Below are 14,626 nucleotides of genomic sequence, written 5' to 3'. Positions count from 1 at the left end.
TGTGTGACCGCAAACATTTCTTCCTGTGACTTTTCTGAGGTCTATCTGTGGAATAATAGATTTCTAGATGCAGACTTTAGTACTAATGAAGAGGCAGCAGAGGGCGTACCAAGTCTTATTTTTGAATGTTTTGTATATGGTTCTGGATTCTGTCTTTTAAAAAGAAAAAGAGAACGAGCAAGCAAACAAAAGAGGTTTAAGCTTAGATTTGTATGAAGAGGATCGTGAAGATTCCCCACTCACATCCACGGGAATATTTTTACTCAAAAGCTGCCATTATCTCACATGAAGCCAAACACAAAAGGAGGATGCATAAGGAGAAATTAAGAGATTGAAATGTTTGTAAATAATAACCCTTTTGGGGAGAAGGAGAATGGTGTATAATATTTGTATCATCTTAGGGGCTCCATACACAGGAATGGGTGAATATGCCAGCTTCTCCCAGCTTCTCATTTTTTCCAATTTTATGTTCAAATCTCTACTTTTCCACATCAGTGGATGGGGCAGGGCATGGAGATGCACTCTCACTTCCCCTCAGTTGATTGTTTACACACATGTGTGGTCCTGGCTGCAGTCCTTTTTCCTTATTCCATACAAGTGAATGAAGTGAGGGGACAAGTCACTTCCAGTGTGTGGAAATGCATTCCTTACTGAAATATACTTACATTCACTTGTATGAAATGAGGGTGAACTGCGTTAGGGAAATTAGCAAGAAAACCAGTAGCGGATGATGTGGTGGACCCTGATCATGATCATCCAAGATATTAAAGTTTGCACCATGCTTAGGGTTGCCATATTTCCAAAAGTGAAAACCTGGTCACAAAAGTTGTTTGATTTCCACCCAGACACTGTTTACAAAGGCTGAATACCAGTTATGTCCAGGAAGTTCTGGATGTATGGCAACCCTAACCATGCTGTTCTCCCTGCTGCCTCTCAGGTTTGGCATATGCTTCACAAGTTGGTCAAATGTTTCTTCTACATTGACCTCAACGTCCAGCAGTACCAACTCAGAATAACTTTCTGGTAATCTCACACGTATTCACGTTTGGATCACAGTGGCTTTTTATGATTGCAGCATTTATATGGAGCAGAGAGTGCCCCTCTCTGTTTATGACTTGCCTCACATATGCATAAGCAATGGACATAGCTTTGCTGTATGGATAACATGAGCTCCATTCTCTAATAAACTCTTTTGCTTGAACCAAGATGAATCGTTTTTGGTTTGTGAGACAATAGGCTGTGCTTGAATCCTGGGAAGAAAGAGGATCTTTGGGTGGGTGGTTCTAGTATGAGGGAAATAGGCTAGTTACCTATTCTGGACGGAGTTGCACCCCAGCTTCATCGGGTTCACCAGCTACATCCATTCCTTGAAGGGGATAGATTGACCACGGTAGTTGTTGTTAATCTCAGGGACACGGGTGGCGCTGTGGTCTAAACCACTGAGCCTCTAGGGCTTGCCAATCGGAAGGTTGGCGGTTTGAATCCCCGCAACGGAGTGAGCTCCCTTTGCTCTGTCCCAGCTCCTGCCAACCTAGCATTTCTAAAGCACACCAGTGCAAGTAGATAAATAGGTACTGCTGTGGCAGAAAGGTAAACAGTGTTTCCGTGTGCCTCTGGTTTCTAGAACGGTGTTCCGTTGCATCAGAAGCAGTTTAGTCATGCTGGCCACATGACCTGGAAAGCTGTCTGTCGAAAAACACTGGCTCCCTCGGCCTGAAGGTGAGATGAGCGCCACAACCCCATAGTTGCCTTTGACTGGACGTAACCATCCAGAGGTCCTTTACCTTAATCTCAGGGCTGGGTACTGTACAGTGGAACCTCTTGTTGCGTATTCTTCAGGATACGTATGCGGCGAACCCAGAAGTAATGGGAAGGCTTTCGGCGGCTGCACCTCTGCAGAAGTGGACTACCACCCAGTGTGCCTATGCAGAACAGGCACCTTTGGATACGAAGTTTTCAGGATGTGCACGGACCCCCCGGAATGAATTAAAATTGTATCCAAAGGTACCACTCTAATGTGCTCTATGTGGGGCTTCCCCTGGGTCTGGTTTGACAGTGCCAGCTGGTGCAGAAAGTGGTGGAGAGACTGCTGATCTGGCCAAGAACATGTGATACCATTGTTTAAACTTATACACAAGCTGCCTACTACCAAGTCAGGATCAAGGTCCTTGCATTAATTCACAAAGCCTTGAGAAACGTAGGTCCTAGGTACCCCAGTAGCTGCTTGAACACTTATACCCTAGTCATTGGAGATCATTGGAGGAGTGTCGTTGGTCATTCCCCAAGTTGGAGAGGCTCACAAGAAGAAACCAAGCCTTGAGTGTCATTGGCTCAGACTTGTGGAATACTCTGCAAATGGAGATTCAGCAGTTGCCTTTTGTTTAAGTGCATGCTGCAGACTTTTCTATTCTGTCAGGAATATGCAGGTAATTAAGAATACATCTGTTCACAATAGCTACCTGATTACTGATTTTAACTTTCTATATAGTTTTATGTACTATTACTGTAAACTGCTATGAAATTTTCTATGAATAGTGGTGTAGATATATAGATACAGTAGATCTCCTGCAGTCTCAAGCAATGCATTTCTTGTATTGAACCACTGTGTGGTGCTCATCTCTTTTCCATAATGTGTTTGTTTCTCTTTTGTGAGCTCTCGACTCAGGCTGGATGGTGCTACCAAATGCTCCCTCCTAGCCATAGAATCAGCGTACAGTAGTTACAAATGAGAAAAGGCCATTTGTTTATGATACTGTAGCAACTCCATGCTACATGTTTTCCCATTGTTTATTCAGCCTTTAGTTTATTGGTTTTAACTATCTGATCAAGATTTTGTCAGGCACTAAGCATATGTTGTTGTTTAAAAGAGAGAGATGGTTTTTGATCAAAACAAATGGAGCAAGGCACAGTGCAAATCTAAGAAATCATTTTAATGAACCAAACAAACATTACTAACAGGCTAGTGGGCAACAGCATGCCTACTACCTCCAGTATAGCAGAGTTGATGTAGGACATGATATCAGATGACACGACATGCTCATTCTGAGTCCATTAACAGTGTCATTGCTTTCATCAGCATCTGTGAGACAAGGGTTCAATAAAAGGGAAGACAAGGGTTAAAAAAACCCCCCCACCATCCTGAATTCTTTGAATTGAAAAGGGCTGAAATTTGAGGAACCTCCCATTGAAATAAATGGGCCATACCTCAAAGAAAATGTGTTTCAGAACCAAGAGCTGCACAGCTCCTAAACTAGGAACAGAAATGAGCAAATTATAATAGCATGATTCCTAAATTTTTCTGGATACTTGGGATAAGAGCAAATTGCAAAGACAGCATCAGTCCAATGAACATGGCTGAAACTAAGGAAAATAGGAAATGGCCTATTAAGCAACTGTCCTTGTAATAATAATAATAATAATAATAATAATAATAATAATAATAATAAATTTTATTTATATCCCGCCCTCCCCAGCCGAAGCCGGGCTCAGGGCGGCTAACAATAATCAAATAATCAAACAATCAAATAATCACACATTCAAAATATTCATTATAAAAATTAATTAAAATCAAATTAATGGCAACCAATTAAGCAATATTCTATGCAGGTTGCCAGAGGAGGGAGTCAGGCTGCGCCCTGACCAAAGGCCTGGTGGAACAACTCTGTCTTGCAGGCCCTGCGGAAAGATGTCAGGTCCCGCAGGGCCCTAGTCTCTTGTGACAGAGCGTTCCACTAGATTGGAGCCGCAGCCGAGAAGGCCCTGGCTCTAGTTGAGGCCAGCCTAACCTCTCTGAGGCCTGGGACCTTGAGGATGTTATTATTTGCAGACCGTAGGTTTCTCTGTGGGGCATACCAGGAGAGGCGGTCCCGTAGGTACGAGGGTCCTAGGCCGTAAAGGGCTTTAAAGGTTAAAACCAGCACCTTAAACCTGATCCTGTACTCCACCGGGAGCCAGTGCAGCTGGTATAGTACTGGGTGAATGTGATCTCGCAGTGAAGACCCCATAAGGAGTCTCGCTGCGGCATTCTGCACCCGCTGGAGTTTCTGGGTCAGTCTCAAGGGCAGCCCCACGTAGAGCGAGTTACAATAATCCAGTCTGGAGGTGACCGTCGCATGGATCACAGTGGCTAGGTCAGGGCGAGAGAGATAAGCTAGTGCTGACTAGCAAGAGCTCCTCAGGGTTTCAGTTGTAACATTTAAGCACATTTGAAGTACATTTTCCCCCCTCAAAGAATTCTGGGCATTGTGATTTGTTAAGGGTTGCTGGGAACTGTAACTCTGTGAGGGATAAACTACAATACCCAGAATCCTTTGAGGATTCAAATGTGCTTTAAGGGATAGAGTGTATGCAGCCTTTACTAGTCGTACTTGGAGATTCTAGAAATTGCATGTAAACAGTCTCAGGTTCAATGTATGCATTCTATAAAGGAACTTTTGTCCCTCCAATATATTGAAATACAGAGTTACAGTGGTGCCTCACAAGACAAAATTAATTCGTTCTGCGAGTTTTTTCGTCTTGCAAATTTTTCGTCTGGCGAAGCACGGATCCCCATAGGTATTAACGGTTTTAAGAAAAAGGAAACAAACTTGCAAGACGTTTTCGTCTTGCGAAGCAAGCCCATAGGGAAATTCGTCTTGCGAAGCAACTCAAAAAACAAAAAACTCTTTCGTCTTGCGAGTTTTTCATCTTACGAGGCATTCGTCTTGCGAGGTACCACTGTACTTTGAAAAAAGTGTGAAGTAGCCTAGACTATTACGGCGACATCATTTAGTTTTGTCTACTACTGATTAAGAGGAAGATTTGTATTTTGAATGCTTGCTTATTCTGTACAATGTACCAAATTAGGTGATTAGGGCCAATGTGGTGGTAGTCTTAAGAGTGGCAGACTCTAGGATCAGGGAAGGTAAAGGGACCCCTGACCATTAGGTCCAGTTGTGGCCGACTCTGGGGTTGTGGCTCTCATCTCACTTTATTGGCCGAGGGAGCCGGCGTACAGCTTCCAGGTCATGTGGTCAGCATTATTTCTGGCGAACCAGAGCAGCGCACAGAAACACCATTTACCTTCCCGCCGGAGCGGTACCTATTTATCTACTTGCACTTTGGCATGCTTTCGAACTGCTAGGTTGGCAGGAGCAGGGACTGAGCAACGGGAGCTCACCCCATTGCGGGGATTCGAACTGCCGACCTTCTGATCGGCAAGTCCTAGGCCCTGTGGTTTAACCCACAGCGCCACCCGCGTCCCAGGATCAGGGAAACCCAGGTTCAAATCTCCACGAGCCATGAAAGTGATTTTGGGCCAGTCACTACTTCTCAGCCTAACCCACCAAGATATTTTGCTTCCTGAGGCAGAGCTGAAAATGGTGCATAGTATGCAAAGCTAGACAAGTTATTTTGGCACTTGGAAGAGAATCCCACAAGTGCATTTCCCTTGCGTTACCAATTTGCTGCCCTTTCATGATGCCCCCGAGGCAACTGCCTCACTTTGCCTAATGATAGAGCAAGCCATTGTTATTAGGGTAAAAAAGGGGAAGGGGGGGAACCATGTACACTGGCTTGAGCTCCTTGAGTGAAAGGTGGGATAGAAATTAATAATAACCCACAGCTCAGTTTTAAAATGATTATTTTTAAATAGTAATATGTGATTGTTGCACTTGCTATTGTGTTTAAATGCGGAAGTGAGTCAGAGCGTTTTTTAAAGAAAGGTTTGCTAGATAATCATACAGGGAGTTAGATGGATGTCAAAAACAATTAAATGTTTACAAAGGTGAGTGTAAATTCTGTTTTGGTTGCAGAGCAATTCGGAAAGGCTTGGCTGGGAAGCGCTATGGAATTGACAATGCGCGACTCGCGGGATTCAGGATCTCTTGTTTGCCATTTCTTCCTCTATTAATAGAAAGCCATTCTAAAGTCAATTTATAATACTGCCATCGCACATTGGCCCAAGTTTGACAGAGTAGCTATGAAGTGCTATCCGTCAAGGAAGGCAGCAAGGCTTCCCTTGCAGCGTGGTATCATTGGTGGTGAAATTAATAAAGTATGAATGAGGAACGGTTTTTATTGATACCATTTATATTAAATAACAGAGGAAATGGCACAACTTGTACAGAACGGTATTATTATATTTATTATTCCTAGTTTATTTATTTATTTATTTTTTTCAAAATTTTTATTAGGTTTTTTTAATAAAAGAGATACAAAAATGAAAAACAGCATTGTTTGTGTCTTTACGAAATTTCATAACATCTTTGGACTTCCTCGCGTCATCCGCTCGCACATACATTGTTCATAAAATTTTTCAAGCAAATTACCATCTTATTTGTAATCTTATAACCAATCATTACAATATAGTCTAATAATGCTCATCTAATTTAGTGATGGCCAATTGTTTATAATCAAGCATCCTTCTTAGCATTCCATCAAATTACAATAATTTTGTAAATAAATCTTAAATTTCTTCCAGTCTTCTTCAATCCTTTCTTCTCCCAGGTCTCGAATTCTGCCAGTCATTTCCGCCAGCTGCATATAGTCCATCAGCTGCATCTGCCATTCTTCCAGCGTGGGTAGATCTTGAGTTTTCCAGTTCTTTGCGATGAGTATCCTTGCTGCCGTTGTTGCATACATAAAGAAAGTTCTGTCCTTCTTTGACACCTTCTGGCCGACAATACCCAGAAGGAAGGCCTCTGGTTTCTTAGTGAAAGTATACTTAAATACCTTTTTCAGTTCATTATATATCATTTCCCAGAAGGCCTTCACTTTAGGGCAAGTCCACCAGAGGTGAAAGAATGTTCCTTCATTTTCTTTACATTTCCAACATTTATTGTCAGACGAGTGGTATATTTTGGCAAGCTTAACTGGGGTCATGTACCATCTGTATATCATTTTCATTATATTTTCTTTCAAAGCATTACATGCAGTAAAGTTTAGCCCAGTGGTCCACAACCTTTCCCATTCCTCAAACATAATGTTATGCCCAATGTCCTGTGCCCACTTTATCATAGCCGATTTAACCATTTCGTCTTGTGTGCTCCATTTCAACAGCAAGTTATACATTCTTGAAAGTACCTTAGTCTTAGGTTCTAACAGTTCAGTTTCCAGCTTCGATTTCTCCACCTGGAACCCTAGCTTTTTGTCATTTTTAAAAACTTCTTTAATCTGAGCGTAATGTAACCAGTCTCGCACTTTATCCTTCATTTTTTCCATACTCTGCAATTTCCAGTTATTTCCATCTTTTTCTAATATTTCCCAATATTTTGGCCAATTGGCTTCCATATTGGGTCTTTTTCGGGCCTTAGCTTCCAGAGGTGAAAGCCACCTTGGGGTTTTATTTTCCAATAAGTCTTTATATTTTGTCCAGACATTAAACACTGCTTTTCTGACTTCCGGAGGCGGCGCGAAGGGTAATGGCTGCCCTTTCCTAACCGGGAAGGGAGCTCTGCGCGAAAACGGGTCGTCCGCTACGGCGAAGCGGAGACCCACATCGGAAAACCGCAGGCGGCAGAAGCCTGCGGTCTTGGGACCCGGCGGGCGCCAGAAGCAGCCCCCAAAACGCAGAAGGAACCCCGTAAGGGGCTCTGGATCGTGGAGGAGGCTGCGGCGCTGAGGGTCGTTCCGCAATCGGCGGAGTGAAGCCGCAAAGCCGTTGCCGGTGAGCGCTGACCTTTCTTCCTTGAATTGGCACCTTGGAAAGCAGCAACCCGTGAGTAATAAGGACTTTTAATTAAGCTTAAAGATCAAAGCTCCTGAATTTGGCTGAAAGCGGAGGACGTAAAAAAAGGAAGTCCGTCTTCCGCTCACACTAAACTTCAAAGCAAAGAGCAGGAGGAGTGGAGGCAGTGAATGAACTCTTTTACAATTTGGATTTGAGCATTCAGTGCATCACTTTAATGCAGAAAAGGATTTTAAGCATTGGATTTATGTTAAGATTTGGACTGTAGGATCTTTCTCTGAGGAATCTACATTTTAAAAAAAGGAAACCCAGGTGCTGGAACTGCCTGGCAACAGTAGCAGTCAGCCTGCAGACATAAATACTTTGAAACAAAATTTGGAAAAAATCTGAGGGGCTTGGACTTTGCTACTTTGACATCTTATGAGGTACCAGCAAGCACGGCTTGAAACATTGTGTTTTTGTAAAACCAACTCTGCTGAAGATTTAGCATTTGAAGGCTTTTGGACATGGGTTTTGTTTTCTCTGTGAACTGTATTTATTGATTCCCTTCTGAAAGACTTTTTAAGCTCCCCCTAGAGGTTTTGGACTTTACAGCAGTGACATCCTTATACTTTCTGTTTCCCGGTCTCCTGGTTGAATGTTACCATCTGGGCTGTCTTTTTCTCATGGGAACAACTCAGCTTGACCTTGAGCCTTAGATAAATTTGGAATGAGTGGCGCAAAGAAAAAGGAGCCAAAAGAAAAGGAAAAAGAACAAAGACCGCGAACTAGACAAACAACTTTAGCCTCAGCCTTGCAGCAACGCAGATCTTCGGTACCCACTGTGCTCTCTGAGGAAGCAGCAGCTTCTCTGCCACGTGCAGGGGAAGGAGAAACAGAGGAACTGCAATTGGAAGATATGGCCTCAGGAACAGCTGCCTCCATTTTAGAAAAAATATATGAAAAATTGGAATCTTTGGATAAGAAAGTGGAATCCTTGGATAAAAAAGCTGATGAGCAAACTTTTAAAATAGACCAAAACACCGAATGTTTAAATAAATTAGCTGGACAAGTGGCACAGAACGTGGAAACAATTGCAGAATTGAAGGGAGCTACAGGGGAGAACAGAAAATTGGTTGAAGACACCAGCCAAAGGCTGGGAAAGTTAGAAAAAGAGGTGAGGCCACTCAACAAACAAGTTGGTGAACATCAGATCTATCTCTCGATGATTGAACTGAGAAGTAGGGAGACCAACTTAAGGATTAGATCGATACCCGAAGTGGAAGAGGACAACCTGGCTGAGTTTCTGACCAAAATATTTTCCAAGCACTGGAACCTAGAAGAGACGGACTTTAAGATTACATCAGCTTTCAGACTTGGAAGACTGACAAAAAAAGACAAGCCCAGAGACTGTTTGATATCACTGAGATCAAAGGAGGAGAGGGACAAGATTTTGGGCCTACACTACGGAAAGTCACTGGACATTTTAGATAAGAGGATTGAGTTATACAAGGACGTTCCCAAACAGCTTTTGGATTTGAGATCGGAATATTTGGAATTAGCAAGACTTTTGAGGAGCAACGCCATCATCTTTAGGTGGGATTTTCCACAAGGACTATCTTTTACTTTCAGAGGGAGGAAGATCAAAATTAGAACATTGGAAGACAGAGACAAATTTCTGAACCAATACGGAGAGGACCTTCATAAAAAACTTGGATTACCATCGGAGCTCGAAACACCAGAGGTACCTGCACCCTTGGATCCTGAAGATTCAGCGAAAAAGGTACCACACCCAGAAAAATAACCAGATCTATCCAGGATGTCTCTGCAACTTCTGAGTTGGAATATAAATGGCTGCAACATTCCGGAGAAAAGGAGGAAAATTTTTCACATATTAAAAAAGGAACAATTGGACATTATTTGCCTGCAAGAAACCCACGTGACTAGGCTCCACAGAAAAGTGCTGATAAATAAGAGACTTGGCCAAGAATTTATATCTTCAGACATAGTGAAGAAGAGAGGAGTGGTGATATATGCAAAAGAGAGCCTTTCACCTAAATTCTTATTTAAAGATGAACATGGCAGAATTTTGGCAATTGAAATACAGTATCAAGGAGAAAAAATTTTGATATTAGGAATTTATGCACCAAATGATGGGAAATCGGAATTTTATAAGAAGTTGCATGAAAGCATGCTGGAATATCTGGACTATGACAACATCATAATGATGGGAGATATGAATGGGATTGTATCAACTAACATGGATAAGTCGCAAAGTCAAAAAGTTACCAAAGATGGCAGACTACCAAAGACCTTTTTTGAAATGACAGAAAATATGGGCTGGATTGACATATGGAGAATCAAGAACCCCCTAGGAAAAGAAGGAACATTTTTCTCTGAGGCTCAACTGACTTGGACAAGAATCGACCAAATTTGGATTACTAGAGGTCTGGCACCTAAGGTCAGGAAAGTGGAAATCTGCCCAAAAACCTGCTCCGACCATAATGCCTTGAAAATGGACATGACATTATTACCAACCGGCTCCTTTAGATGGAAGATGAATGACAATTTGTTTAGAAATCAGGAGATCATTAAGAAGGCCCAAAAAGTTATAAAGGACTATTTTGAAATAAACCTGAACACCGCGGTGGAAAAAAGAACAATTTGGGACGCAAGCAAAGCTGTGATGAGAGGGTTCTTGATACAACAGAATGCCATAAGGAAAAGGACACAAAATGAAAAGAAAGACAAGATTCTGGAGAAAATTAAAGAACTAGAGAAGAAGCTAAGAGCCAATCCGAAGTCACAGCCGATTTTGAGAGAAATTAAACTTCATCAGGCACAATATTCAAAACTGATAAACCAGGAAATAGAATGGAAGATTAAATCAATGAAACAAAAAACGTTTGAATCGGCAAATAAATGTGGGAAACTGCTGGCCTGGCAGTTGAAGAAGAGACAAAAACTGAACATAGTAACAAATTTGGAAATTGAAGGAAGAAGTATACAGAACCCCGTGGAGATTAGAAAGTGTTTTCAAAAATATTTTAAAAAATTATATACTCAAGGGCCACAGAATGAAGTTGAGATTGAACAATTTTTGAAGAAAAACGGATTGAAAAAATTGTCACAAGAAAATAGACTACTCCTGAACAGCAAAATAACACGACAAGAGATTGAACATGCCATTCAGAACTTGAAATTGGGCAAATCTCCAGGGCCAGACGGCTTGACCTCCAAGTACTATAAGACATTAAGTGATTATTTGATCCAACCACTGCTGGAGGTCAGCAATGAAATTATGGAGGGAAAGAAGGCGCCAGAATCGTGGAAAGAAGCGTTCATCACATTGATACCAAAATCAGAAACTGAAAAGACACAGCTCAAGAACTACCGCCCCATCTCCCTTTTAAATGTGGATTACAAAATATTTGCTGATGTTTTGGCAAACAGACTTAAAAGAGTTTTAAGTCAAGTAATTCATAAAGACCAGGCAGGCTTTCTCCCAGGCAGACACATGTTTGCTAACACAAGGAACATTATTGATGTCTTGGAACTTTTGCAAACTGACATAAACATTAAAGCAGTGCTAATTTTTATAGATGCGGAGAAGGCCTTTGACAACATCTCTTGGAAATTTATGAAGGGAAATTTAAAAGAAATGGGAGTGGGGAGGGGTTTTGAAAATGGGATTGACGCAATATATTCAGAACAAAAAGCAAAATTGATTGTTAATAATGTGGTAACAGAAGAGTTCAAAATTGAAAAAGGAACACGACAAGGCTGCCCGATTTCCCCTTTGTTATTTATTTCAGTCCTGGAGGTGCTCTTAAACTTGATCAGAGGGGACCGGTTGGTGCAAGGGATCCAGGTCGGAGCGAAACAATATAAACTTAAAGCTTTTGCAGATGACCTAGTTTTGACACTGCAGGAGCCGGAATCTAGTACGAAAAGAGTTTTACAATTGATTGACAATTTTGGTCGGGTGGCGGGATTTAAGTTAAACAAACAGAAAACTAAGGTGTTGGGGAAAAATTTGACAGATATTGAATCAGAACAGTTTCAGAGAGAAACAGAATTATCATTGGTGAAAAAGGTAAAGTACCTAGGGGTGAACATAACAGCAAAAAATCTGAGTCTATTTAAGGAAAATTATGAAAAATGCTGGTCTGAAATTAAGAGAGACTTGGACAGTTGGACAAAATTGAAGCTTTCTTTGTTAGGCCGAATTGCTGCTATTAAGATGAATGTATTGCCAAAAATGTTGTTTTTGTTTCAAACACTACAGATTATAGATAAGACGGAATGCTTCCGGAAGTGGCAGAGAGATATTTCTAAATTTGTCTGGCAGGGCAAAAAGCCCAGAATTAAGTTTAAGATACTGACTGACGCAAAGGAAAGAGGGGGCTTTGCCCTGCCAGACTTAAGGTTGTATTATGAAGCCGCAGCTTTCTGCTGGCTAAAAGACTGGCTACTTCTCGAAGACACTGATGTGTTGGATCTGGAAGGGTTTAATATTATTCCTAGTTTAATTCATTGAGTAAACTTTAATGCATGGGTTCCCAAACTGTGGTCTACAAGCTTTATTTAGGAGGTCCACAACATTTCTGTGGATTTGTGGTCGCAGGTGGGAGTTGGCATATTGATCATATTAAAGATTCACATTGATTTTTAATTGTATTTTGATTGCTCCTTTTATTTAATAGACTCATAGTATTGTAGAGTTGGAAGAGACCATGAGAGTCATCTAGTCCAACCCTCTGCCATGCAGTAATCTTTTGCCCAATGAGGGGCACAAACTCATGACCATGATTCCCTCAGTCTCATGCTCTACCAACTGAACTATTCTCACATTGTATTTTACAGTATCAAAAGTTGAATCCCAGCTGCCCTCAAGACCCTCTGTGAAAGGCACTGAACTGTAGGAGGCACAGAAGGGAAGATCAGGGAGGAAATGCCTGGTCAGGCGCCCAGCTGTCACTTTTAAACAGGCTGCTGTTCCACCCATTCTTAGAGCTTCCTCAAGATCCCATTAACTCTCAGACGGACCTTCCATTGTTGTGGAGCTAGCCATTCTGCCCCACAAAGAAGTCCTTGATTACCTGAAGGCTACCTGAAGGAGTGTCTCCATCCCCATTGTTCATCCCAGACACTGAGGTCCAGCTGTGAGGGCCTTCTGGCGGTTCCCTCCCTCCCTGGCGGTTCCCTTCCCTGTTACAGGGAACCAGGAAGAGGGCCTTCTGGGTGGTAGCACCCGCCCTGTGGAATGCCCTCCCATCAGATTTCAAGGAAATAAACAACTATTTGACTTTTAGAAGACATCTGAAGGCAGCCCTGCTTAGGGAAGTTTTTAATGTTTGATGTTTTATTGTGTTTTTAATATTCTATTGGGAGCTGCCCAGAGTGGCTGGGGAAACCCAGCCAGATGGGCGGGGTGTAAATAATAAATTTATGATGATGATGATGATGATGATGATGATGATGATGATGCAGGGAAGGTGCGAAACCATGAGTTAACAGCTTCTTTGGTAGCTTAAGACTGAACTTCTTGTGCACAGAGAAAAATATGTTTGGGTATCGCCCAACAATTTTAGGGATTCAGTAACAGCAGTATCTGAGCAACCTTGGGGGGGGGAGGGCTAGTCTTTAAAGGTGGAGAGTAAGTAGTGCTGTGGATATGTGGATAACTTGCATCATCTATCTCTTTTATTTGTTTATGTAAATGAGTTCCCTCTCCTTCTCCGATATCACACAGTGGAGGTAGGCACCCAGCCTTGCTGCATTGGGTGAAGAAGGGAAGAATTCAGGAAAGGGTTAGCCAGTGGAAAGTCCTATGCACAATCTCTTGCCTTCCTGAAGATTGTGATCAACCCAATACAACTGCATATGGAGAGTGCTACAAACAAAAGAAGTTGCAGCAACAACAACCATTTGCCTGTGAGTTACCTTGGGAATTAGCCATATAGAGATAGGCTTCAGGTAGTCCAACTATATCAGAATTGATATAGAGAGATTCTGTGCTAGAAACACACATTCCCCACGTAGTGCCATAAATATATGGTGCACAAACTCAGTTCCTCAAAATGCAGCTCTCGTTGCTGAACAAGAGGCCCCGCTGCCAATGCAAAGTGTAGGTAGTTCTAGCTAGAGACAATCTCCTGTTGTGTTTGTGTGTCCAATGCTTGTACTCGGTTGGCTTTCCAAATACACTGCAACTGAATTGCACATAACAAGCTAATGAGACTTCCTTTGCACTTGCCTCACCATTTTCAGACTGAGCATCCTTTGCAAGCATTGAAGGCAGTGCATGATCCAGCTGGATGGTGGGAAGAGATGTCCCAATCCTACCAATTAAATTTCTACTTCCTGAGCCTTCTGAAGAAAAACAACATGCATACTGTGCAGTTGCTACCAGCTGTCTCTACGCTTCCTCAGTTGGGAATTAGCATGATCATTTGCTGTTAATTTTGACATGCATAAACACTAGTAGAATGTTTCAGCTACAAATATAAGCTGTCATTAACATTGGCTAAAAATCATCTGCTATGACAGCAAGAGTTATTTATTTATATGCTGCCTACGAGAGTATTCGGATTTCTAAGTACTGGGTCCTGTTTTCACTATACCTTTCTGGTGTGGAATCTTGGGCTCCCTCATGCCTCTGTTTATGGAAGGAAAAACAAGATATGCTGCTGCATGTTATTTAATGAACTGAAGGTTCAGTTTGGCCCTAGAGCAAAGGTTTTCAACCTTTTTGAGTCCATGGCTCCCTTGACTAACTACATTCTTTCTGCAGAACCCCTGTGGGACTCAGGAGTCCAGTCATGTCACCCCTTGCCTGCAGAGCTGGCAGCCTCTCACCCTTTCCCAAACACCCTCCCTTGTGGAGTATTCCCTCAGCCTCCTCTCCTTTCCCCTCTCCTCTGGGCAGCCGCAGCTGCCACCCCTGGTCTCCTGAGCTGTCCCCCCTGCCCCAAAGAG

The sequence above is a fragment of the Podarcis gaigeae genome (assembly GCF_964106915.1).
Source record: "Podarcis gaigeae genome assembly, chromosome: 1".
In the NCBI taxonomy this organism is placed as follows: Eukaryota; Metazoa; Chordata; class Lepidosauria; order Squamata; family Lacertidae; genus Podarcis; species Podarcis gaigeae.
Note: the sequence above shows the minus strand (reverse complement) of the source record.